This window comes from Papaver somniferum, chromosome 4 (assembly GCF_003573695.1).
Source record: "Papaver somniferum cultivar HN1 chromosome 4, ASM357369v1, whole genome shotgun sequence".
Taxonomy (NCBI): domain Eukaryota; kingdom Viridiplantae; phylum Streptophyta; class Magnoliopsida; order Ranunculales; family Papaveraceae; genus Papaver; species Papaver somniferum.
Genome location: NC_039361.1, coordinates 16,541,961 through 16,569,403, shown reverse-complemented (window position 1 = coordinate 16,569,403; position 27,443 = coordinate 16,541,961). Strand labels below are relative to the sequence as shown.

General features: G+C 36.7%; 2 long non-coding RNA genes across 3 annotated transcripts; one reads left to right on the top strand and one right to left on the bottom strand.

Annotated features, from left to right (window-relative positions):
• The first annotated feature begins 5,622 nt into the window (after positions 1-5,622).
• On the top strand, positions 5,623-9,627 carry LOC113274830. Of its 2 annotated transcripts, none has more exons than XR_003323278.1 (4): positions 5,623-5,945; positions 7,412-7,573; positions 8,344-8,541; positions 9,319-9,627. It is a non-coding gene; the product is annotated as an uncharacterized LOC113274830 (long non-coding RNA). The 2 variants fall into 2 exon arrangements; XR_003323279.1 differs by having other exon boundaries at positions 5,623-5,973.
• Positions 9,628-10,628: 1,001 nt separating this feature from the next.
• Positions 10,629-13,056, bottom strand: LOC113273562. Its single transcript, XR_003322478.1, has 2 exons — positions 12,818-13,056; positions 10,629-11,052 (listed from the first exon to the last, which is right to left on the bottom strand). It is a non-coding gene; the product is annotated as an uncharacterized LOC113273562 (long non-coding RNA).
• Between the last annotated feature and the right edge of the window lie 14,387 nt (positions 13,057-27,443).

Sequence of the window (27,443 nt, the reverse complement as noted above, 5' to 3'; positions counted from 1 at the left end):
ATTTTCTGAAGTCATTCATATGTGAGATGCAAACTTAAAACGACATACATACAGGCGTAGCATCAAACAACATGATACCAAAAATGAAATATATGATTTGCAATATTAGAATATCACAAATGAATAAAAGAGATAATTTTTCTGCACACACGAATAAATAATGGAACATGACAGTATGTTTAAGACATACCTTTTCTTAATCCAGGAGAAACATCTTCTCCTACAAACACAATAGAGCATTTAAAAGATCTCTTAAGAAAGTAACATTAAGCAGCGCATCAGTTCAATACATGGAATTCAGACAATTGACATGAAGAAAAAAGAAATCAAGTTCAGTAATAAACAGCTGGAGGAAAACATGATACAATACTGCGTCTGCGCTGGAAAAGGACATGGTTATTCACAAATTCAGACGTGAGTGGCTAAATACAAAAGTAGAATAATTGATCGTCAATATTTCACAGTTGATGCTAAAAAGTAGGCTAAAAACTAAACTACAACCCTAAGGAAGATTCCCCCCAACAGTGACATGATTTTTTTATTTCATAACCTGATCCCAGAGCTACAACAATCTAATTCATCTCACAATTTCATTCTATGAATTGAGTTTAAAACTGAATTGAACTACAATGCCGGGGCCAATGTCCTCCCCTGACACTGCCTACGTAAATCCATAAGTTAATCACAATTTAGGTTACTGATCCAACATTTTCATCCCACGTCATAATGTAGATGAGGATTAGAGTATGCATCATCATTACTTTTTGTTAACGCTAACAGCCTTGAGAACTATAGTACATTACAATAATCAATCAGTGTGTCAGTAAATTTCATATAGTTGTAAACTTAAGTTTTGACCAAGACTAATATCAAAATAGTTTCAGATAATACTATGATAGAGGGTGAGGCTTTAAAAGATCATGTTATCTTATTTTGGACCGTTGTTGCAACAGTTTAGAATATTTTATAGCTTAAACGATGTCCTAGTTCTTAAACCCACAACCAACCTAACAAGAACCACCACCACAGGAACAACTTAGAATATTTTTCGTGCAGATAAACGCCAACAAAAACAGTTATACTACAAATCATACGTTCTCATATAAGCAAAATTAAGGAACAAAAATGTATCTAACTACTGATATTGAGATTAAGTTAAAAGAAATTACATACTTGTAAATTGGCATTGACCGAAAAATTTATTAAAGAAGTTGCAAATGAATGTCGAGTCGTCAATGTTGCGGCCTTTGGATGAATTCAGTAAAGCATCCACGTGGGTATCAAATGATCTATAGTACTTCTCCAGTTTCATATATGCTAGACTCACTTGAGTCTGATTGGCTTTTCGGCCTTTGCATCACCGAGTACTTATAATAATATGTAATAATCCTACAACAAAAACTTTAGTCATAACAAACAATGGAAAGTAATTAAACAACACCATGCAACTAAAAAAAAATGTTGAGAAACTGAAAAGTTTTATTACCCTAATAAGTTTAGAGAATCTTGTTATCTTCTCTTTTGTATGTTTCAGAGACACCACAGTCAGAGGGTAGTTCTCTTTGTCTCACCCACATCCATATAGCAAGAGTGCATTCAAGGGTTAATGTACCCACTAAATTTCCACCAACAACTTCCACTTTAAGTTAATCTGTTTTAGTATCTCTCCTTGCAATTTTAAGCAGACGGTATACACTGAAAATCCATTAACAAAGTTAAATATCCATTATTACGAAAAGCAAGTTAACTATCTGGTTTTCACCCCCTACTCTGATGAGTCTTTCTTAATTTTTGGTCTTATGCTTAAATAAATTGAAAATATGTTCAATATTATGAGCAACGACCGATAAGTTACAAAATGAGAACAATGTATCTGTTGTAGAAGCAGGAGGATATTCAACCAACAGTTAAAAACCTTGTGGTTTTTAGCAAGTTTGTCTAAGCCATCTGCAATACTATTTATAGACCTATAAACATACTTATATGCCGATTAAACTAAAAATTTAGAGATAGTATTGCAGTCATTTTCATAACCTAAAGTAGTCCAACTTATATTACCAGAAGCAGCACTAACATCACTGAAGAAAGATCGTCTGACACAAAAAGAGAAATGGTCTGTCATTTCCACACCAAGAACCAATTTCTGTCTCACCAGAATACTGTAGTTGTCCGTGATCGTTGTTGTTAACCCATCTACTGATGCCATCCCCTCTGGAAGAGAGAATTATTCCTGAAAGACAAAAACATTAAGTTATCTAAGAGGAATGCTATATATAAATAAAAACATACCCAAAAATGTAAAGCGGGTTCATATTCGGACACTAAATCGAGTTAATAATAGACCTTTCTTGAGTTTCTATGTCAATCATGATTAGAAAGAAAAGAAAGGTCTTGTATTTAGGATACAATATTTTTTTTTTCAATCTTTCCCATACTCTTCATAAAATTATGTAAGATCTTCCTTGCTCCACTAGGATTCTAAAATGTCAGCTAGCTTCCTCTCATACATAGTAAAAGTATTTCATCATTAAGTATCTACACAACAGAAACAACATGAACTTCGCTCTGAACAACAAAGCACTAAGTTCAGATTCTACAAATGCTAAGTGACGAACCCAGTTTTAATTGTTCACATGGATATTTTTCTCTCTTTAGCCATTCCAACTTTTGCTTCACCCCTGCAGACTTTAGGTCGTTCCAATTGAATATCATCCATATATTCCAGAACCTACAATCAAAAACAAAATCTATTAGCCAACATATTATACACTTAATAAAATGGACACAGGAACACTCATACCCCTTCTGTTTCTTCTTTGAAAGTTGACCCATGTGATCAGATTTTCTATCAACCTAATTGACCAGATAAAAAAAATGAAGAGCAGTTATTCTTAAAGTTTTCAAACTTTACGAAGATATATGTAAATCAAACAGAAACCAGAAATTGATTTTACCTTGGTAAGACCCTCAACATACTGAATCGATTCAGATCGACCAGTTTTATTTCTTGGTATAAAATCTGCATTAACAAACATGAGCAAATCAATATCCCCAACAAATTCCATATTCAAATAACAATCCCGAATAAAACAGGTATAATATCATAATTAACAAACATGTACATATCAAAATCCCTAAAAAATTCCAAATTCAAAGAACAATCCCTAATTTCAGATAAAACCCTAAAGTCTTTAAAATAATCGTCTTCAAAACGGATTTTTTTTTTTGGTGAAAATCCTAGAATCTTACAAGAAAGTTAGATCTAACCAAATCCAAATTAAACAAGAGAAAGAAGAATAAGTTGAAGAAGAATGAGAATCATACGCTGATGTAACGGGTTTGTTTAGTTAGAAACAAACTATTGCCGTAATTTTTCGGATTAAATTTGGTCTTTTTGGAGAAGATGAAGAAGATGAGAAACGGGTTTGGGTTTAGGCACAAATATTGAAGTGATTACTTCTGATTTTTTTAGTTTCTGGATTCAAGGAGGATATGAAAAATGGAGAAGAGAGAGGCGCATCTAGCAATTGCACATGTTAGAACGATAAGAAGAAAGAAGAACCAGACAGATAAAATTATAAAAAGGTTTGCCATAGAAAGTATTTTCTCTCACAGTGGTTTTACAACTCTACCAAAACCTATTAGGGAGCTCCTCGTTTTTAAAAAAATACCCATCTCTAAAACGACTGTGAGAGAAACAAGTTTACATAAAACTACTGTGGGCCACAACACCAATGTTTATTACAGCACAGTAGCAGTCGTTTTAGTGAAGCCCAGGAAGTGGTTAAAAATATATTCTCCACTAGTGTAGTACTTGGATAAGAAAAGGACGGTTGTTCTAAACCCTAGGGTCATTTGGTTTTCAATGAAAAAGAACGATTTTTTGGGGGACCATGGTTCTATTTTTAGTAAGACATTTAGAAGTAAATTTATGTCACCCCTTATCTAGATATTTATATTAATACCTAAACTACCCTCCTGATTAATTTTGGGTAATGATTAGTTAGTGTTAATATTAGTTAGTGTAATGATTAGTGAAATGATTAAGTTAAAGATAATTAGTGAGATTAAAAAATCAGATGGATTTTCTAAAAAAGAAGTAGAATTATTGAGTAAAGTTAGAGAAGATGAAGAAGAAAAACATGGAAAATAAAATAAAAAAAAATTGAGTTCACTAAGCTTGAATATTCAAGTGATGGCTCATCTGAATCATGTAACCGAACAAAACCGGAGGAAGAGTATTTGGGTACCCAGGTATGCTTCAAACTTAGATAATGTTGTTTGAATTCCTCCAAATTTTCGAAAACATGTAAATTTTTTGAAGTAGATTTGCCCTCGTTCAATTACCTTATGTGAAGAACATGTAACCGAACACATCTGAAAGTGTAGTTCGGTTACTTTTTCCAAACATGCAGGTTACCGAACTCGCTCGTTAATGGAGGTTTTTAGTCGTTCGATTAACAGACATGTTACCGAACTTTGTTTATAGGATTTACAGAGTAATGTTCGGTTTGCCCGCAATGTTACCGAACTTTAGGGTCTAGAAGTTCGGTTGGTTCGCAAACAATATCTAACCGAACTTTATGTGAACATAAGATTTTACCAAGTGTAAGAAGTTCGGTTGGTTCGCAAACTTTTACCCAACAACATATCTAACCGAACTCAATATCAGAGTAAAGTTCGGTTAAAGTAAAAACTTTACAATTTTTGCGCCGAATTGAACTTGCAAATGCCTATATAGAATTAGCCCATAGTTCGGTTACAAAGAAAACTTAACATTTTTACGAACGAACCGAACTTTTGGACTTTTCATTATTTTCGTAAACTAAAGTTCGGTGACATCCTTATTTTGCGAAGGAACCGAACTTATGGACTTGTGTTGTTCTAATACAAGGAGTTCGATTAAACGTATTTTTTTTCGAATCAACCGAACCGTGAGTTCGGTTAAGAAAAAATTAATTCGTGATAACCCAACTTTTTGCGACGAAACCAAACGTTTTGCGACGTAACCGAACTAAAAGTTCGGCTGAGACTTGTTTTTTGCGACGTAACCGAACCTTTCTCCTGAAAAAAAACCCTCAATTAAACCTCTCTGCAACTTCCATTTTCAACTCATTTTGATGATTACTTTTCATTTTTTCAACCAAAAACAAATTACAAGTAATGGGTTTGTGAGAATATCTTTGTTAATGATTTAAATTAAGCTATACATATAGAGGTGGTGGTGGTTGGTGGTGGTGGTAATCGGTGGTTGGTGGTGGTGATAATCGGAGGTGTTGGTGGTGGTAATCGGCGATGATGGGCGGAGGTGGTGGTTATATATATATATATATAGGTGGTTATTAGGTTGATTTTAAATTAAATTAGGTCAAGGGTAGGTTAGTCATTTCAACGCTTTAGGACACCTCTTATAACTATAGGGAAGGTGGTCTAATAAAATCATGGTCCCCTAAAAAAAAACCATAATCCCTAAAAGATCGTTCATTAAAAACATCTTGTGCGTACTCGCTAAGTTTGACCCCGAGCCCAAGCCCAACATCTTCCCTTGCACAAAAGCATAAAATTAGCTTTAAAATGCTCCCAAAAGACGGAAAAAGAAAAAGAACTTGAACAAATGAGATACTGCAACAAAATTAGTAGTTACTACTATTCCTATGAAACCTAATTTAGGTTCCCGACACGCTCCTCGTATCTTATTTTTTGAAAATTTTACGAATCTCGCTTCCGATCTCGCTCCCGCTTCCGATCCCGCTCTCGTTCTTGGTTATTAAGATAAATACCCATAAATTGTATATAGATGAAAGTCTAGAAGATAGAGAAGCTTTACATACGAGTTACGGGAAGGTTTTGAACATTGATGTGAGATATTTCCCCATGAAATAGGAATTGATGTGAGATATTCATTGGTCAATGTGGAATGAATGGGTTTGACATACATGGGTCTGGTAAGTAGAGATGATCCGGAAAATGAAGGTTTGTCTGTATAACTTGATAATTTTTTCATTTACTGTATCTTCAATCTGTCTTAGCTAGTAGTTTTTATGCTATTTAAATATTTACTATGCATCTTCCAATTTCTGGGAAGAAACTAGTAATCAAGGTTTAACTGTCGTGGGTTGCGCAAATTTGAAAATATATTCATGGCTTTGAGTGGTCACCATTTTGTTTCACTGACCCATTAGAAAGATCCAAATGAGCCACATATTCCTGCCACAATTTTAATGTTCTGTGGAGTTAATGTTGTCTTCGAGTTGTGATGCAATCACCTGTGTAGCCCAAAACAAAAGCCCCATCAACATTGATTTTTATTTCATCTTCTTCTAGAGAGCACCACTTACTGACAGAACTTGGTATAAAGACTGTTTTCAACTATAGCAAATTAGCAATAGATTCTTCAGAATTCAAACAATCTTCAACTTTTGATGCCAATAATCAGTATTACTAATAATTTTCCTCACATCAGGCTTCACGTTATTGAAATTAGCATCGTTTGTTTGCACTTCAGATGGCTCAGAATAAGCTACCCGCCTAGTTGAAAGTATTAAACACATTCCCTTCCTCCAACCAATCAGCAACGCATCTTTTAATAGAGAAATTTGGGTTAAGAAAAGACCTGTAGTTCATGGGAGAAGCAAACAGAATAGTCTTTGCCAGAGGACAATAACTGAACCGGTGCTCCAAGTTTTCTAAGGCATTGTTGCACAACCTGCAGTCTTGATTGAAACCTGGGAATGTTTGTAGCAATAAGCAGACCCTTTTTGGATTACTCTCCACATAAGATTTGGATTTTAGGAGGGATGTCTTTGATACTCCAAAATCTTGTCCAGTTGATCTCCTCATTTTGAGAATTTGTGGAAGTGGAATGTTCAGTCCTTAGCATTTTCTGGAAATTTTTTGCATTAGGGTGCTTAGTCCATATCAGCTTATCATGTTGGACTTCTTAATGGCACATAGATGTTCAGAATCTGTTCTGCAGTTTGAGCAGTGAATAGTTCATGTATGAAAACCAAGGAACTTAACTAAAATTACATAAAAACAACACCGAATTTTTTAATTACTTAATTTTTATTATTTTATTTTGTTTTTTGGTATTAATAGCCATGCCCACCTGGCTTTGATTTTGCCCTTGCAGATGGTTACATCACTATAGAAATTTATGCTCTTTCTTTTGTTTCTAAATGTTTCAGAAAATATTACATCTATTCTACACATTGCCGTTGACATATGTTGTGTTAATTATATCGAATTATGAACTGAACATTTCGGCTAATCCTGAAGATTCAAGTTTTGCATGTTGATTCATAAACCATCAGATGAATTTCTTTCTCGGGCACACGTTAGACATGATGAATGAACGCACTTTTATTTATTTTATCCAACTCATTATATGCTCATGTTATTTTTGCGTTAGATGCTGGAAACTAGGCCAGCAGAAAACTCCTAAAAGAGGAACTACCAAAGATTTTCGTGGAGGAAATTAATGAGCAGAACGATGAGGCCGAACCGAAGGTGATTGATAAAGACGATGGTCTTATAGTGGAGGAGGCTAAGTTTGGTAGTACCGAACATACTGGTAAGTGTGCTTGGCTTCTTGCTTTCTACTGTGTTTTTTTAGTTTGAATGAATTGTTGTAGGAGTGTTTGGTTTGCATTAGCATCCATTCTTTTTTGTTTACTACGTATGCCAAATTGTACTGTGTACCCAGTGTTAGGCTTGTAGCCAGGCCTAAATTTTGGCTCCCCCTTAGATGCCTTTCTTGAATTTGGTGATTGTTATGGCTTCCAATTTGGGTATTATTATGCTTTCTTTGTTTATCAAGTAGTAACATATCATCATCACCTGGTTAGCTGCTCATATTCACTTTATATCGTACTCTTGGGTTCTGTAAATATAATATATTAAATATCTGAGGCTACAATCCCTATCACCACCTTCAACTTAAACACCACTATTACCAATTGGGTTGTCCTGTAAAAAGAAAACCTATTACAGTTTCATATTATTTGCTTAGCGTGGATTGTAATCATGCGTGATTCTTGCATAACCCGCGGATCCCCGTATGGGCAATTACAACCCTACAATTGTTGAGACGGTTTTATTGTTTGGCCATGATATTAGGATCATCATTCACAAAATATTACATCTCTGTTCAACACATCGTCATTATGAATGGACCACTGTCTGTTAATTCTGGGAATTTTAAGTTTTCCATATTTAATTTAAATTTAAATTGTTAATTCAACATATCGTCATTTTTTTTTTGTTTACTCGTTCGTGGTTCAGCTCGCCTATATTCAGTTTTCTTCTCATGCTAAATTTGTTTCTTTGTGATGATAAAACCAGCATTGTACGCTCGCATTATTCGAGTGTTAGACATGGGGATGAGGCCAACAGGAAATCCCTGAAGGAGGAACTAGTGAAGATTGTAGAGGAGGATAATAGTAAGGAGAATGTTGAAACCAAAGCTAAGGTGATTGACGAAAACTATGGCTTGATACTTGATAGTGGATAAGGATAAAGTTGATAGAAGCAAAGAGACTGGTATGCACACTTGCCTTCAATTGAAGTTTCTTTTCTTCTTTCATTTGAATGAATTGTTATGGAAGTTGTTTCTGAGAGGAGGGTGGATGAAGCTAGTTGATGGTTTGTAGTGTATGCTAATATTATTGTAGCCAGGCCTAACTTCTGTCTTCTTTTCTATCGTGGCCTTAGCTGAGTTTGATCTGTTAAGGTCAATAGAATTGGTATCAATCTTAGACCCCAATGACAATAGCTAAACGAAAAAAATAATAGTGCTAACAATTAGGATTACTACTTACTAGTCATTCTAAGAAAATAATCTACCCTATGCTTGTAATCTTCCAAAAACAGCACTCTTAAGAAATCTGTTTCCAGAATTACTTGGACATGAATGTTTACCTGGGTATATGATGGGCCTATACCTAAAACAAGATCAGATATCTTGATTGATCCCTTTATAAATTTTTGCTGTCAGTTAGACACCTTTCTTGAATTTGGTGATTGTTAGGGTCTCATTGCCGTTTCACAAAGGAAATTTTATGCTTTCTTTGTTTCTCAAGTGATTCTGAAAGGATTACTTCTATTTTGCACATTGTCATTTACATATCATGGTCGGTGTGCCCAGTTTGATGGACTGAAATTTCTTTGATAATTCTGGGGATTTAAAGTTTTCCATGTGGGTTCATAAGTCTTGATATGGTATTTGTTATTAGTTTATTTAATCAGATGGCACTAATTTTGTGAAATTTCTTTGATAATTCTGTAATATTAGTACTTTTCATTCTTGTCCTTGTAAAGTTCTATTTTGGGGTATGCGGAATTAGTTGATCGCTGTGGGAAAGAGTTTAAGGCTAAGCAGGAAGCCAACAGAAACTCCCGAGAAGAGTCACCACTGAAGAAGAAGAAGAAGAAGTCTGAGGATAAAAATGGTGATGATGCCAAGGATTCAGAGTAAATAAACCTATGTGGTGGTTTGAGAGAGTTTACCAAGTGCTTTTGAGTACTACATTTTGTTTTCTTTTCATGTGAGTCATTCTCATGTTAAAGAACTTTTGCCGACTGTCAACTCTTGTTAAAGATAAAATAAAAGTTGATTCTTTAGCTGAACTCCCTTCTTCAGGTCTTCTTTCTCATTATTTCGTGAAGTTTACAGGACCCAAACATTATGGGCAGGATATTGGAGGAGAGCAGCTAGAATTAGAAGAATCAGAAAAGCTTTGTAAACCTTGGTATACATAGTTTTGCTGAAGTTCAGAAAAGCTATCCGTGCCTTATAAATGCTACCGAGCAATAAGAAGAGCTGCAAATTCTGGATTTTATATGTGCCATCGAAATCAGTTTTACATATAATGCATGATGATTTCCCAATGTGCTGAGATTATGATGTTCAAGTAGGCCCTGCGTTTTACGCCTGACACATCGGTCGGCGAATAACACTTTTCTTTTACTGTCAACATTAACCCAAAATAATCATGCTCTCATATTGTTCTCCTAGCTTAAAAACTGGGTTGATCGGTTTGAGATGGACTCGGACGTTTTTACGGAGTCAGCTCAGTTAATGCCAACAGTCGAAGTCCAAGGGGCATGAAATTTTCAATACATTTGGTAAAATCCATGCGTAGTTGCGTACCTTTGCTTCTAAACATCACGGTCAAAGATTGAACCACCAGCTTTAGTACTACCATTTATACGATCACAAGTAAATCCATTGTCAAGTAACCCATCTCATGCACGCGCATTAGGAACCCCATCACAAGCAAAATGGACCTAAATTTGTTATTCGAGTAATCCTCCCGTTACTATTAACAACACTTTGCTGTTTGAAGAAGGGACACCCCCGCAGTTCCTCCACTCCACCTAAAATGATGTAGTCGTAGTACGATATATTCGGCTGTTGTACTTGTAACTTGGAGCTTCAAAAAGAAAAGCAAAAATACTTTAAGCCACGGTAAATTTGTGGTTTACTAAAACTATTGCCTTCTAACTGGGTTTGTTTGTGTTTTCCCAGATTTGAGTCGTCTGGATCTGACTCAGATCACCAGAATCATCTGTATCTGACTCAGATCACAAAGGCTTTGTCAAAATCCTTCGTTAATTGATCCGCACCCTTTTTTGAAAGCAAATGTTATTTATTAAAAAGGGAAAATTACACACCAAAAGGAGTTTCTGCAGAAATTACTTCAGAAGGAAACACACACCATTCCTTAGTTACATGATTTTTCCGTGCTAGTTTCGCTAAGGCATTTACTATTTACAAACACACAACAAGATGCTACAAGGGAAGCTAGGCCTACTTTACAGTTATGAACAAGAGAGAATTTCGTCCAGTGCAGTGACGAAGTTGCTCCATTGATTCAATTGACTAGGGATAGATTGTCAGACACATATATAACCTTTTGCAGCTTTGTGAAGACCAGAGAATTGCAGAGGACAAAGCTTGTGCCTCAGCATCGATTATTGAGTCTGCATAAGCTGTCCAGCACCTAGCCGCTCCAAATTGTCGATTGGCTTTGTACCAGATGATCCTGCATCCTGCAATATTAGAGTCGTTAGACATAAACATAAGAAAAGTAATAATACGCAAAAACAACCACATGATTCTCCATCCAAGTAAATGTTTCTGTCGAGAACATTTGCCACTCACAAAAGAATAAAGCTAGCCAGTGGTGAAACCAGCAATTCAAACAAGGGGGGCTAAAAAAAATTCTCAAATCATTTGATTTGAGCATGTACATTGGAAATATTGTTGTCTTTACATTTCTCATCCAATCTATTGGAGGATGTGTCCTGGTCAATATTCCGAATCACTGCATTCCATTAGATCAAAGATCAGCCACACAAACCTTACCAAGGATTTGGATTTTTTATTCATCAAACCCAAATCCAATCTGTAGAACAGTGCAGGTCCTAACTTTCCTGCTAAATTACAAATTTCCAACGAGTTTGAAACCTAAAGAGAACAGTTCGGCTTCATGATCACCACTAGAATTCTAAATACTAGGAACTTTATATTATATTCTACATAAGATAGTGGTTATAATTGGTTATTCTTTGATTTGATACATAAAAACAATATTCTTATTTGTGATTGAATGAAAAGCAACAAACCCAGATTCCATAAACATGCATGACTAGAAATTATCTGAAGTTAAAATGATATTCATAATATTTGTTACTTACTTCTTCAATTGGAACATTTATTTGAGATGAAATAACTGATGCAGCTTCCTACACTACAATTGAAGGGTTCTCATCAACAGAAATCACCATAACTTTCTCTTCTGGATCTACTGTTAGATTTCACAAGTTGGTTACTTTCTCAAATACTCTGGTCAATGACCGTAAAATACAAATGCTAATAAAATTATAAAAACATGGGAATATCATTCATCAGTTCTTCTTTTATATATATGGGAAGCATAAATACATAAACTACATTGGATGTTCCCAATCACCACTGTTCAAATCTACTTGTGCACACACATGACTGGCTGTTCAACACTAATAGAGTGGTCCCCGAACCCAAAAACTTGTACACACTCCACTCTTATCCACTTTGCTATACTATCTGCACATTTCTTGTTATGTTTCTCATCCAATCCATTGGAAATTTAACAGTCTTTACATTTCTCATCCAATCTATTGTTCGCACAAGTTATCCAATTAAGTATGTTTTCCACAAAGTTCCTGCATACCCATACTCATTCATTTGCGCCAAACATTGTTCAATAAATGACTTTCTAAAATCTGGGGTAGTCCTAAAATTAATCTTACGTGCCTCATCCTTTTTCTTCTCCTTCTCCATAGAGAACTAATATAAAGTAAAACAGATGCAAGACGAGGAAAAATTGAAACATGGCAGACAACAAGTTTCGCATACAGTTCATATATTACTAGAATGGAAATATGAACTTTCAAAGCGGATAAACAACAATACAGGTCTAGAGTCTATACTTATCAGGACTTGCTTCACTAACCAAAAATGATGCAGGATTATACGTGGCAGTGAAGGAACTCTTACAGGTACACAAAATACAATTAACAAGTACACAAAATGCACATCAAGCTGAAGCTTGGGCAATGTTGGAAGCAATGAGATGGGTTAAAAGCAATAACTGGACAGATGCATAAATTGAAACAGATAATGCAGGTGTTGACTACATTCAAGGATTCCAGAAAATTATTGCCCCTTTCTTTCATAATGTTCATTAGGGTTCCCAATGAACACAAACACCTAATTACCATTGGTCTAAAAAACCCAATTTCTTAACAAAATGTACATGGAATACAGTTATACCTTCACACAGCAGAAAACCCTTCTCCATTGAAAGCCATGTAAGAACTCAAATTAGAAGATGAAATAATAGCCATGTAACAACAACATCAAAAGCAGAAAACCCATGTTCCCAAGGAGATCTCAATTCACAACTATAATCTTCTTGGAAGGAGATCGCCTGAGAGAGATTGGGATCTAGCCTCTAGGGTTTTTTAATTCTTCCATTTTCTTACCCTGTTGAAGAAAGAAGAGAAATGAAAAAGAAAATGAAACTTTGGTTTTAAAAGATCGAGGACATTTTGATCCTTATGTCAAGCCCCACGAGTCAGAGGGGTATTTTGGTACCGGACTCCAGGGGTCGAGTCAGGGATTGTGGCGAGTCAGATTGTGGTAAAATCAAAAAAAGAAAAGAAATACGGTCTGGCATGTGATCGTGACGAGTCAGGAGTCCAGACGGTGAGCGTGAGTCAGGAAAAAACAAACGGGTTATCAACCAATAAAATGAATTACACCAAAAATTCTTGATGTCATCTCTAGATTACCATACTTCAAACTGATTACGTAAAGTACAACAAATCACAGAGTAATTATAAGAATTGGAGTATATTCGGATTGTTTTGTGTTTAGTTTAGAAAAAGAAGAAGAGAATCTTGTGTAGAAAGCTGACCAATTTGTAGGGAAACAGTGGGTTTCCTAATTAGGGTCAACTTCCATAGTAATATGGGATACCTAAATTTACCATAGTTTCCTAGTATGAATCGGTTTCCTAATCCAAGGAGGCCAAGACTTGGGAACCAAGTTTGTGACTCCTATATAAGGAGGTATAGGATAAGTGTTTTAGTCATGGAATCCTCAATGTAAATCTCGTAGATATGTGAGGGATTCATCCCATCTATTGAGGTGGTTATAGAGAGACCTAATGGTGGAAGGAGTACACCACTATGGTGCTTATGGGATACTTATCGATGTTGGAAGATATGTCGTTATGGAGTATACATATGGAGATGTTGTCAAGACATCTTGTTGAGGAGAAGATCATCTTGGCGGTGCTGGATTAGATTATTGGTGTTGAGCTAAAGGCGTCCATGGTAATCTATATCAGGATGTGCAGAGAAGATCATCTCGTTGTGGTAGATAATGTGGTAAATGTTATCTCGTATGGGTGAAGACGCTACTTTGGATCTTATAGAGTGCTTGTGAGAGTTCTTGTGTTCGGTCACGTTATGGTGAGTCGATGGGTTGATTAGTCAATCAGTTGTGTAATTCTCAGTGGTGATTCTATAATGAATAAAGAGGTCGTAGCCGTTTGGTGGAAGTAGACAATATTCACACATTGTGTATATTGTTGAACCACGTTAAATCTGTGAATACTTTACTTCTTGTTTCTTTGTTTATGGCTTGCATCTATGTGGTTCTCTTTCTCTTCTTCTTATAATAGATCGTAGTGAGGTTTATGGAGCAATCCGAGAGATCAAGTGTTTCTTGTTAGCTATTTTGTTTCCGCAGTATTAGCATGTAGATGGCCCTGAACCCCAACAATTGGTATCAGAGATTTAGGCTGGGTAGAAGATTTGAAGAGAGAAGTTTTGAGTTTTCTGGATCGGCAGAAATTTTTTGAAGATGAAGGATTTGGTTTCATCAAGTATGTGAGGATTTGATGTTACAGCTTCCGAAGATGCAGAGTTTGATGTTTTCAAATAAATATGAGATTTGGTTTCAACGGTATCGGGAACAAAGCAAAGTAAAGCGTACTTCTAAAGGAATGGGATTATATCAGGTGATTTTCATTCGATGTGGTCAAGATGTATGATCTTGATGTTTTGGTGCTCTACATTGGAGATTTGATATGGACACTTATTGGAGCATAAACCCTATGCATGGATTCAAGTAAGTTTATTTATTCTCTATACTTCGTACCATATTCTTGTGAAATGTTTGAAAGACCTTCGTAGATTGTTTTTCAATTAATCGGTGTTTGGTTGGAAAGACACAAGAAGGCATGAATATCGTAGTTGGAATACAAATATTAGTTTGTATATTAGTGGAAGTAAATATGGAATATTATCATGTCAAATTCTCATTATTGTTCCATACCAAGGGAAACAATAATTTGGTTATCAATCGTCATTCGTTATGTTGTTGAGTTATCTTTAACCCGAAGTTGAAGAATGTGAAGATGAATTCATACTCGTTCTGCCTTAGTTGTTAGTTACAATAAGGATTTCGGAAATCTCGTAGTAGGTTTCGTTTTGGAGGTATTGACTGTTGACCAGGATTTGATATGTTCCATAAGTGAAGAGTTTGATATTCAGTCTTAGTATTTGAATCACGTGGCTACAAATAGTTGCAAGACATTGATCGTTGGATGAGATGTGATATTGGTTGTGGTGGAGATATGGTTTCTTATTATTATATAAGATTCAGTTTGTCGACACAATTTGTATGGTTTGTTTGTCTGTGTTGAGTATGGCATTGTGTCGGGTAGAACAATGTTTTCTGGAGTTTATCTCGTACTGTTTCCGATGGAGAAGCTATATAGTTTGTGATCTTTTGATTCTTGTAGATGACGTTCAATCGAAGAGTTGTTTGGTTGTACACCATTTGAAGTCGATCGGAGCTGGTTGAAGTGCAAGACCATTGGAAGAAACAGGTTGGTCTATTTGTTTTGCGGATACGATCCTACTTTGGTAAAGACCCGTTGTGAGGAATTAAAAAGGTATTACTTGGACACTTCAAGAGTTTAAAGAATAAAGATACAATACTACAATGTGTATGGTGGTGTGGCTACGATCTAGCGCATACTATTTGGAGAAAACACGGTGCATGAATTTGAGAAGGGCAATGATTCGGCGTGTTTTTCCGACAACCTTTTATTATCCATTGTCTATTTGATTTCCTGATGATCAGTATGATGCTTTCTGCTGGAGAGAGATACATTATAGCAATGATAATATTTGGGGGTTTGCTTGTCTTCTACAGTTATTGAAATTAATATGAATAGTGACAGAGCCTGTAGAGATGAAGGTGAAGATTTCTTTTGAGAAATTTGGTTCAGCAACGATATAGTTTCCGTCAAGTTCTTTTGTCTACATACTTCGAGAAGATAAACACAACAGCGTCTTGAATTGCTTGGAGCTTGAGGAAGTTACCAAATGTTTCAGATTATGGCTGGGTGTGATTGGGTCTTTCTTTGGAGGACGGATTATCATATTTCGAACGTTGGTGTACGTGTGGAGCAAGATTGGAAAAGGGATATGTACAAGAGAGAATGTGACATTATGCATTGTTACGAGGGTAGCAGTGAACTCTTCGACGATGGTCACAGTTATATCCGAGTCCGACTATGTTTTGGTTTGACTGTCGCGAAGTCGAAACTACATGCTTGCTAAGAAATTGATAAAATACTATCTTGACAATTATGTTAAATCCCGTAAAAGAAAATTGTTGTCAAAGACCGTAGAGGTTGCTGAAGTGGTGAAGATGATTGGTGTGTCAGCTGTTGAAGACTCTGTGAAGCTGGACATATTTGGTATGGTATGTATGCATTAGTTGAAGATATGATGAGCTTTTTTGAATGAGTAAACTCAATTGGGGAAATATGGTTGTAAAATCATGATCCAATCGGAGATAGTCTCGTAAAACAAGATTCATAAGAGATGAACTCGAGATTGGTACGCAGTGGCAATGATCCATCGATTGGTTGTATTTGGTGCGCAGTTAGAGTCATGCTCAATATGCTTTGGTACATACAAGATGGTTAGTTTCTTGGAAGCTAACATGAATGTTGGTTTATGACAAACTAACGCAAGGTTTCTCGTTAACTCGCTTTGGAGGACATGCTCATGGAAAAGAGCAAGTATGTGATCAATTGTTTAAGTAAGCAATTGAATCGGCTGGAATTCAGAGACGAAGATGAAGAATATGGTTCTGCTAAGGTAATACTTAGGCAGACTCATGGAGGCTACTGTGGTAGTTTCATTTGCTTATCGAGTAGTTATGGATATCAACCCTAACGGATATGGTGCGTAACTTGGAGTTAGTGGCTTAGAAGAGCGGAACATTGACTCAGGTGGAGCAAGGAAATCCAAGACGGAGCTTTGTTCGTAGTATGGAGCAAGTTCAGAGGTGGCGAAGGTTCAAGGGCGCATAATGACTGTAACTAACTTCGATGGAAGCATATGGATAATAATGTTATATGGTCTGATTAGTTGGAATGCAATACACCTAGAATGATGCCAATAAATGTGGAGTTGTTAACATAAAGGAGTAAGGTGCATTTTCTCAAGATGTTGCATAACGAATGATCATATGATGTTGATTTGTTAAGATGGTCAGATTTTTCACCATGTTGGAGATTTGTACAATCACCGGTAGATTGGATTGTTAAGTCTGAGTTGGTGACGTTCAAGTTTGGTTTGCTCTCTTCTGGTGGAGGTTTTACGGAACAATTTTGGATGAACCACATTTCGGTTTGATTCCTATTGAGGATATGTAGGCAACCAGTGATGGTGCAATCGATGTTCAGAAGATGGTTTGATCATGAATGCATGATCCGAGGTGGAGAATTGTAGGGAAACGGTGGGTATCCTAATTAGGGTCAACTTCCATAGTAATATGGGATACCTAAATTGACCATGGTTTCCTAGTATGAGTCGGTTTCCTAATCCAAGGAGGCCAAGACTTGGGAACCAAGTTTGTGACTCCTATATAAGGAGGTCTAGGCTAAGTGTTTTAGTCATGGAATCCTCAATGTAAATCTCGTAGAGATGTGAGGGATTCATCCCACCTATTGAGGTGATTATATGAGAGACCTAATGGTGGAATGAGTACACCATTATGGTGCTTATGGGATACTTATCGATGTTGGAAGATATGTCATTATGGAGTATACATATGGAGATGTTGGTAAGACATCTTGTTGAGGAGAAGATCATCTTGGTGGTGCTGGATTAGATTATTGATGTTGAGCAAAAAGGCTTCCATGGTAATCTATATCAGGGTGTGCCGATAAGATCATCTCGTTGTGGTAGATAATGTGGTAAATGTTATCTCGTATGGGTGAAGACGCTACTTTGGATCTTATAGAGTGCTTGTGAGAGTTCTTGTGTTCGGTCACGTTATGGTGAGTCGATGGGTTGAATAGTCAATCAGTTGTGTAATTCTCAGTGGTGATTTTATAATGAATAAAGATGTCATAGACGTTTGGTGGATTTAGACAATATTCACACATTGTGTATATTGTTGAACCACGTTAAATCTGTGAGTACTTTACTTCTTGTTTATTTTTTTATGGCTTGCATCTATGTGGTTCTCTCGTTGTGAGGTTCATGGAGCAATCCGAGAGATCAAGTGTTTCTTGTTAGCTATTTTGTTTCCGCAGTATTAGCATGTATATGGCCCTGAACCCCAACACAAGTAACCAACCAGTAGTGCAATGAATTCCTAATGAGATTGTCGGCGAAAATGAAGGTTCGTTAAATATCAGAATCCTAGTTAATCTTTCATGGTGAGCACTACAAAAGACATTTTTAGTGGTTCACAAATGAGAATGAAATTTTTTTTTGGTTTTGATGAGGATTTGTGTAAACTCTCTGCATCAGAATTTGTAGCCTAACTAATGAGTTAAGATGTATCCATGATACCAATTACTCTGTAACTAATGCATCCACTAGCATCTTCTTTACTTTCAACACAACACAATCACTACACTTACTATTAAAACCTGCATCGGTAGAGAGATATTGAAAAATGTATCCAACACCAACTTCCCTTCTGCAATACTTTTTCTGGACGGGTTAAGGATATACGAATTAAAAGACTGCATTTCACAGGTAAACATTTGGCTGTGCTTATCAAAAAGGTATGTAGACACGAGGATGGCATGATGAATTAACTCACGTTACAAGCTATCGCAACCTCCTAGCACACGAGGGAAACTCTGGTTTCATAATCTGCAAAAATAAAACACGAATGAAGTGTCTTTATTTTGGGCACATTTGATCCAAATTTGTTCTGTACCATATGGTAAATGACCCACGGCTTTTAAATACTAAAGCTAGCCCACAGAGTCAAGTTATACAACTTTCTCATTTGAAAATAATGAAAACTTGGTGAGAAAAAAATGCTTGAATCCCAAATGTCCCTAGTTTCAGAGGTGGACATCATTACTACTCAAAGAGTGAAGAGACGAGTCGAATAAACTTAAATATTTAATGTTTCAAAATCCAAGAAGGTGAAAAGTGACGTTGATTCAGAATTCATTCTCTATCAACACAATTTAGCAACTTCCGCAAATATTGATTCCATACCGAGAGGAGGAGATTTAAATCAAGATCATCCTCTCTTTTTCATCGGTAAAAAATTTGGTGTTGGTGAATTCTGAACTCAAGTCATTGATATCATCACCCAGTGGCTTTATCATTGTATTAAAGTGAAATCGGAAAGTCTAAACATCTTTATACTTCAACCCTTCACAACAAGCAGTTCCATTGGAAGAATTTTGGGAGGTAAAGAATTTGGCTCCTACAATTCATATTTTTACCCGGCGATTTGTTCATGATGACCTCGCTACCGTAAAATTTATGGGAAAATTGCATTCCTCATACTGGTAAAAAGTGCATACTTTGTTCACTTAGGCTTCACCACATTTACTTATGCATTATTATGTGCTTCGTTAGTTTCCTCTCGACTAGGGTTCAGAAGAAATAATTAGGGAACCAATTCCATGTTATCAACCTATAGAGGATGGCATTATATCATGAACTGATGCGAAGAAGAAACAATATTTTATCTTGCAAACACCCACCACCTGACTGACTAAAAATAATGTGTATGAGATTTTTTTACTAAAGGGGTGTGGGGTTTGTGTTGCTATAACAAGAAACTTCCAACTTTGGGTTTGTGCTACAATAACAAGAAAATTCCAACCTTTCTTAAATGGGAGATCAATATGCAATATAATCCTTCAAATATTCTTGGTAAGTGAAAGTTATGCTCAAACATTTGTATCAACCTACGACTCATGCATCTTGTGTAATCTTATAGAAATAGAAACTGTCAAAAGATTACTTCAGTAAGATTTAACTTGGTAAATAGCTTAATGATCGCTGTCGTATGCGTCAAAAATAAATTACTTTCTCACTACTCAAAATATAAAATATAGCAAGCGTAAGAAAGGATCGTTCCCACAGAGAGGTCTTAGGTTCTCAAGTTGTTTCGGTTTCCTATAAATAGCAATGGGGGGTTTTCTGATTCTTATATACTAAAATAAAATAAAAGCAAAACAAATAAATAAAGCAAAATCAATAAGATTATGATATTGGTCAAGGATTGGTTTTCATTCACAAACATGTATTTGAAACAATAATTAGAGTTGATATTTAATCTCAACTTTTATCAAAGGCCCTAGGATACCTTGATCGCAAGAATATCCCTCTAATTTCCTCTTGTCATCAACAAACACATTAAAAGATGCGAGCATGAGTTCTATCTAAAAGAACAACCTAACGTGTAAAAGCACTAATCAAGTTTAATTCCCTAGATGCATTAAGCTCTATGAAATTAGGCCAATCAAAGCAATCGAACGTGTAAAAGCACTAATCAATTTAACCAAGGTTATGATTCACATGTGGCTACTAGGATGCATCACTACAAGCAATATTCACAATATGCTACTTGCAATCAGAAATTTATCACTTTTGCGTATAATAAACTCTAATCTAGCAATAGAGATGAAAACCAACTCAATCGATTCTAGACTCGACCAAACAAGCATTCAAATCATATAACAATATTAACGATGAATCATAAACGATAAAGTATGGAGACAAAACTAATTTATTGAACACAACCCATGTTTGGAAATCCAACTTATTCCTTAACCAATGATAAAAACTAGGTACTCATATTCATGGAGTTCATAACAAGGAGGAAGATAAAAACTATCATGTTGTAAACCCTAGGATAAAAGTAACCCCCCCCCCCCCCCCCCCCCCCCCCCCCCCCCAAACCAAAAGGAGAGGTGTTTCTTTTTATATCTTTCTCTGCATGTAACCCTTTCCAAATCCAAGGCATCCATCTATTTGCTCGGCTGAATCCTGGCCCAATAGTTAGAACAAGCCCATAAAGCAATAACCCATCAGGTCCATTACTTGCTATGCCTGTCAATTTTGTGGAACTGACAGCGCAAATTCCAGTTGCAACTCTTGCACAAACTCAGGCATCACACAGCTCCTGCAACACAACCCTGCTCAGTGCATCAGCTGCCACAGCCATACTTCCAATCTCAGTTCCACCTACAATTCAGTTCAGGTCATATGCTCATCACTGCCATCACAGCACCAACTTCGACTGCACACAATCATACTCCATCTGAGCTGCAACTCCAGTTTCACCATGTTCTTCTCATCCCAGCTGAAGGCAACAACGCCACTTCTAACCTGCACTTCCATTTGTTGTAGCTTCTGCACCTGCAATGCCACTACCAGTTCCATAACTGGTTCTCAAAACCATTACAACTGCTCCATTCAGTCAATTATCTCTCAACTGCACTGTCACATCACTTCTCTTCTACCTTGACACAAACCTATTTATTACTAGTTTCTTAACCTCTGCATATTTAACACAGCACCACCAATTTCACTGCATTCTCGCACCGTTTCTGCAGTTTCGAAACTATCTCAGGCCATACTTTCAGCTGCTCGAGTTCTTCCCTGTAATGCAATAGCAAACACCAACTCAACTTCCATTTTGATTCCAGCATCCTCCATTCTTCCCTGTAATGCAATAGGAAACACCTGCACAATCTCCATAATAACAATAGCAGCAGACAAACTCCGTTGTATTGCCTCGGCTCAGCAAACATCCCATTTAATCGTCAATGGTGAACTTGTAGTTCCCTGCAATTCCATAACCACCAGCAAAACCATTCATTCTTTCATCTCCATTAGTCATATTGAGCTCAGAATCACCACCTGATTCAGTTGTTTATCAAGCCCATCAATCAGTGGAAGCAAAAACCTATAATACCATGCCAACAACCACAAGCCAACACCTCCAATTTTCAGCTGCAATGTATCAGCTCAACCTCAAAATACCAGTGAACAACATTAACTCCAAGCTCTCAGTATCGACACCAGATGTCTTTCAATCTCCGACCCTGTAATACCACTTCTCACTGAACAGCTATTCGCAATCTCAGCTGCAACTCTGCAGAGCCAACCCACGTAAACATATTCACAGCACCAGTTGTCTCTCCCGCCAAACTGAACCATACACTGCAGTGACATCCAACTGCACTTTGTGCACAGCCAACAGTCCCATAACCTGTAATTCAACCAATCCATGTAACTGCACTTGAACATCACCAAAAACTCTTTTTTCTTGTTTCACATGGAACCTACAATACCTATTTAAGTCCATTCCTACTTCGACCCAGCATCACTTATATCTGCACTTCAATATCTGCCCTGTAAACAACAGTATAATCACTGGCTAACTCACTGCACCACCAAATCAATTACTGCTCCTTCAGTTCCATCCTCACAGTTCATACTCAGTATCACCAGCAACTTCGCATTGAGCCCAAACCTGTCCTAAGCATTTCAACTTCACATCTGCATCCGACCAACACACTGTCCTAGCTTCAGTTCAATTTCAGGTTCATACCCATCTGCTACTCATCTTCCTTGTAACCTTCACCATCAGTTCATAGCTCAAACCGTTTCATCTCATGCTTTTACTCTTCAACAAAAAAATGCACCTGCAATGTCCATTTACTTGTGATTGAAATACCGTCTCCACTGAGCCATAAACTACCCATTATAGTCACATTCATACCACAAAAGCCATGGCAGCACCACCACAACCATCACTACCTACTCTTTATTATCTGAAGCTGCAACACCTACCCATTACTGCACCAACAAATTCTTGCAGACTAATTTGTCCTGCAGCTTGAGCTACATCCACCACCTGCAACTCCATCCTGCTCAGTGACAGATGCACTACCCTGTACCAGCCATACATCCCAGTACACCACTTAGCAATCAGCAGTGCCCATCTAAAATACCACCTGAACCACTAACAACTTGAACTGCAACTTCAATCTTTCCTTGTACACCCATGCCTGCTGGTCCATCTACTAAACCTGCAATTTCATCTCCATTCGAGTCAAACATACAACGCCATTGCTTCCCTAAGTTCATTACCACCACCAGAAATCAACCATTCAATCAGCAACAAACCTTCATATGCTAGTTCAGCTCAAGAAACTCCACTGCTGTCACAGATACACCACTTCAATTCTCCACTGCCTTGTCCCTCTCAGCTTTCCCTGTAATCTTTATTACAAAACCCTTTGTAAATATCCACCAGTTGTTGCACCAGTTATCAATTCATCTCAGAAACATCAAACTCTTGAATTCTTCCTGTTGCTTTCAAAATCAAAGCAAACCCCTTCAATCTCAAGTCAGTACCATCATTGAACCACATCATCTTCTTCATCTTCTCTGTACTCAGCAACATCGATTCACACAAACCCCCTAATTGCTCAACTGGATCTTCCCCTTTCATCGTCTTCAACAGAATCCATCAGCTCTTCTCGATCTCAATGTCTTCTATACACAGATTGAAACTTCAGCTATTCTTTTCCATGTCCTCGATCCAGACTCAACTGCTGCTGCTCGTTCTTCAATTTCAGAAACAAATCAAAACCCTAACTGCAGTTCTCAATTTCAAATTACAACCTAATTCCTTCCTTGTTTCTGAGATTCAGTTCGATGACCCATTTGATTTTACCCTAATACGAATCAATAGAGCTCATTTCACTGTGAACCTCATCGATCTCTAGATCTCCATTTCCATCTGAATTCTAATGGAGCCGCCATTTCTTTTCTCTCTGAGTTAGGGAATGAATGATTGAGAAATCATTCTCTCAATTCCAGGTGTTGGTAATAGCCAAAATGTCTATAGGCACCCAGTATATCAATATGGGTCATCCAGTACTCTTCTTGTTCTGTCAGTTATGCAAAACTGACAGCTCATTATTCGCCTCCTCCTTGCGCAACCTAGCCTGCTCCGAATATCACTCGCCAGTGAATTGAGTTTTTTGCTTTCACGCTCCAAATGGACATTTTCTCCTTATTTTGCGCATAATGACTCCATCTCACCTAATACACTCAAAAGCAGACATAAGATACATAATTTACATGAAAACTCGCAAAGAAAGCATAAACAATAGATAATAATTAAGGTGTTTTAGAGACCTATCAAATTCCCCCACACTTAGACTTTGCTAGTCCTCGAGCAAATCAAACAAAATAATTATAAAAAGAATACATACAACTCCGTCTCGTCGAGGCTACTGTTACTCTTAGCATGAATAATAGGCCTTTAAACCCATAGGTGTCCCTAGTAGACGAGTATTAGTCTCGTGAAGGTTTACAAGAGGTATACCTACAAAACCTATATTTATAACTCCAGCCACCTTTGAAAATCTTAGAATAACACTAAATATTTTTCTTAATTGGCATACTATCAATGATTACAAGAGGAAGTACCCACTTTCAAATCCAATTCATAAATAAATTAGTAATATAGCTTTATTCGGAAAGTTGAACACAACCACAATACTCGGAATCTAATCAACCGCAATCACGTGAAAAGATTAAGAAGATGGATATAGAAAGTAGATGGTGGCGAACTGTTTCCCATATCTGTCTGAAGGTCACTGCCTTGTCCCTCTCAGCTTTCCCTGTAATCTTCACTACAAAACCCTTTGTAAACATCCACTAGTTGTTGCACCAGCTATCACTTCATCTCAGAAACATCAAACTCTTGAATTCTTCTTGTTGCTTTCAAAATCAAAGCAAACCCCCTTCAATCTCAAGTCAGTACCATCATTGAACAACATCAGCTTCTTCATCTTCTCTGTACTCAGCAACATCGATTCACACAAACCCCCTAATTGCTCAACTGGATCTTCCCCTTTCATCGTCTTCAACAGTATCCATCAGCTCTTCTCGATCCCAATGTCTTCTATACACCGATTGAAACTTCAGCCATTCTTTGCCATGTCCTCGATCCAGACTCAACTGCTGCTGCTCGTTCTTCAATTTCAGAAACAAATCAAAACCCTAACTGCAGTTCTCAATTTCAAATTACAACCTAATTCCTTCCTTGTTTCTGAGATTCAGTTCAAAGACCCATTTGATTTTACCCTAATACGAATCAATAGAGCTCATTTCACCGTGAACCTCATCAATCTCTCGATCTCCATTTCCATCTGAATTCTAATGGAGCCGCCATTTCTTTTCTCTCTGAGTTAGGGAATGAATGATTGAGAAATCATTCTCTCAATTCCAGGTGTTGGTAATAGCCAAAATGTCTATAGGCACCCAGTATATCAATATGGGTCATCTATTACTCTTCTTGTTCTGTCAGTTATGCAAAACTGACAGCTCATTATTCGCCTCCTCCTTGCGCAACCTAGCCTGCTCCGAATATCACTCGCCAGTGAATTGAGCTTTTTGCTTTCACGCTCCAAATGGACATTTTCTCCTTCTTTTGCGCATAATGACTCCATTTCACCTAATACACTCAAAAGCAAACATAAGATACATAATTTACATGAAAACTCGCAAAGAAAGCATAAATAATAGATAATAATTAAGGTGTTTTAGACACCTATCACTTAAGTTGGTCAGAAAACCAATCTATGGGATTGCACCAAGTTTGATTATCTTTAATTGTATTTACTTTAATTATAAAGACAAGTAATATAATGCGGAATAAACTAAATCACACGACACATAAGATTTTTTTAACGAAGAAAACAACAAATAAACTACCGCAACTTCGTATAGTTGTGACCAAGTAAACTACTTTTAGTTACTCAATTCCTTCAGTATCCATGCGACTACAACCAGGTCTACGCACGTGAATCCCGAGATAGAGTCAACTATCTCAAGTTGATTTACCGGTAATGAAGACTTCTGCTATCTCAGATCCTTTAGACCGTAACCCGAAATAATAAAAATACTTACATGTTTCAGTAACCACCTCATTGTGTATCGTCCAAACCTAGGTAGTTCAGTGATATAGGTATGTTAGAGAAATTCAGTTTAGTTAATATAAAATCCTTTGGTTAAAAGATCAAAACCAATAAAATGGTTATAGAAATAATCTATCTAAATCGATAAACTCTAGTAAAATGATTCTCGAGGAAAATCCACTAACCAGTTTTCCTGATCTTTTTCACTAGTTTGACATTTATGAAATAAGCTGCCTGTTAGATCCCAGGAATCCAGTACGCAAGGAGTATCATAAACTTCAGAATAACAAAAACAAAAATTTATAGTCTCCAATCTTCAAAGTACCTACACAATCAACTTGGTTCATATTAATAATCGATCACGCGTAGAACGGTGTCTATTAAATTTGGAGTATCACTAGTCCTCTCATCAGACCTCAAATCAAATAGATCTGAAATAGTTAATCCTTAAACAAACTTGTGTATCCTTCTATCATAAGAGAATGGCCATGGAATAATCCAGTTTGATGGATTAAGGATCAGGCCATGTTCTGAAGGGTGGCTCCTTGAGTTCTAGTACAAGGTGAAAAAGTAGGGGTCTAACAACCACACCCAATATTTCGTTCGGCAATGTGAATGGAACAAACTCCAATATAATTGCGTGAGAATCCACTAGACAGTCAGACTCATTTAAGGAAATACATCCAAGAGATGCATCTCAATTTCTCAATGCAATCTGCAATCGAACATATAGGAATCTATGAGCCCGATTGATATGAGAAATAACTTGGATAGTACCAAAGACTAATATCCAAGTGTCAATCAATTCCTATCCAACAGACAACGTCGGATTTACCACTTGATTGAACTACGCACAATTTGTGATATTTCAATTATATAAAGAAATATAATGGAGAAAAGAAATAACACAAACACCAAAAAAATTGTTAACGAGGAAACCGCAAATGGAGAAAAACCCCGGAACCTAGTCAAAATTGAACACCACATTGTATTAAGCCGATACAGACATTAGCCTACTACAAGATTAACTTCCGAATGTAATGTAGCTGAGTCCTAACCAATCTCACACTGATCAAAAAATAGTTGCGTTCCTTACGCCTCTCAATCCCAGCAGGACTCTACGTACTTGATTCCCTTAGCTGATCTCACCTACAACCAAGATTTGCTACAACCCAAAGTCGAAGACTTATAAACTAATTATCTCCCACAGAAAAGTCTATTCTGATAGATGAATTTGTCTCCCACAGAAATACCTATGAATGTTTTATCCGTCTTATGATAAATCAAGGTGCACAGGAACCAACTGATAATCCGGTCTTATATTCCCGAAGAATAGCCTAGAAATATCAATCACCTCACAATAACTTAACTACATGGTAGTAGAACAAGTTATCGTGGAATCAAAAAGAATGATACGAATAGCTTTTGTGGTTACTTTTTATATCTTACATATTCGGAGATAAATATCGATCAAATATTAGAAGACAGTACTCAATGCAAAAGAAAAAGTAAGATTAGAATATGCAACTATAGAGAAAATAGTTGGATATGGCATCAGAATCCCAATGAAGTCTTTATAAAAAAACCTAGATTAAA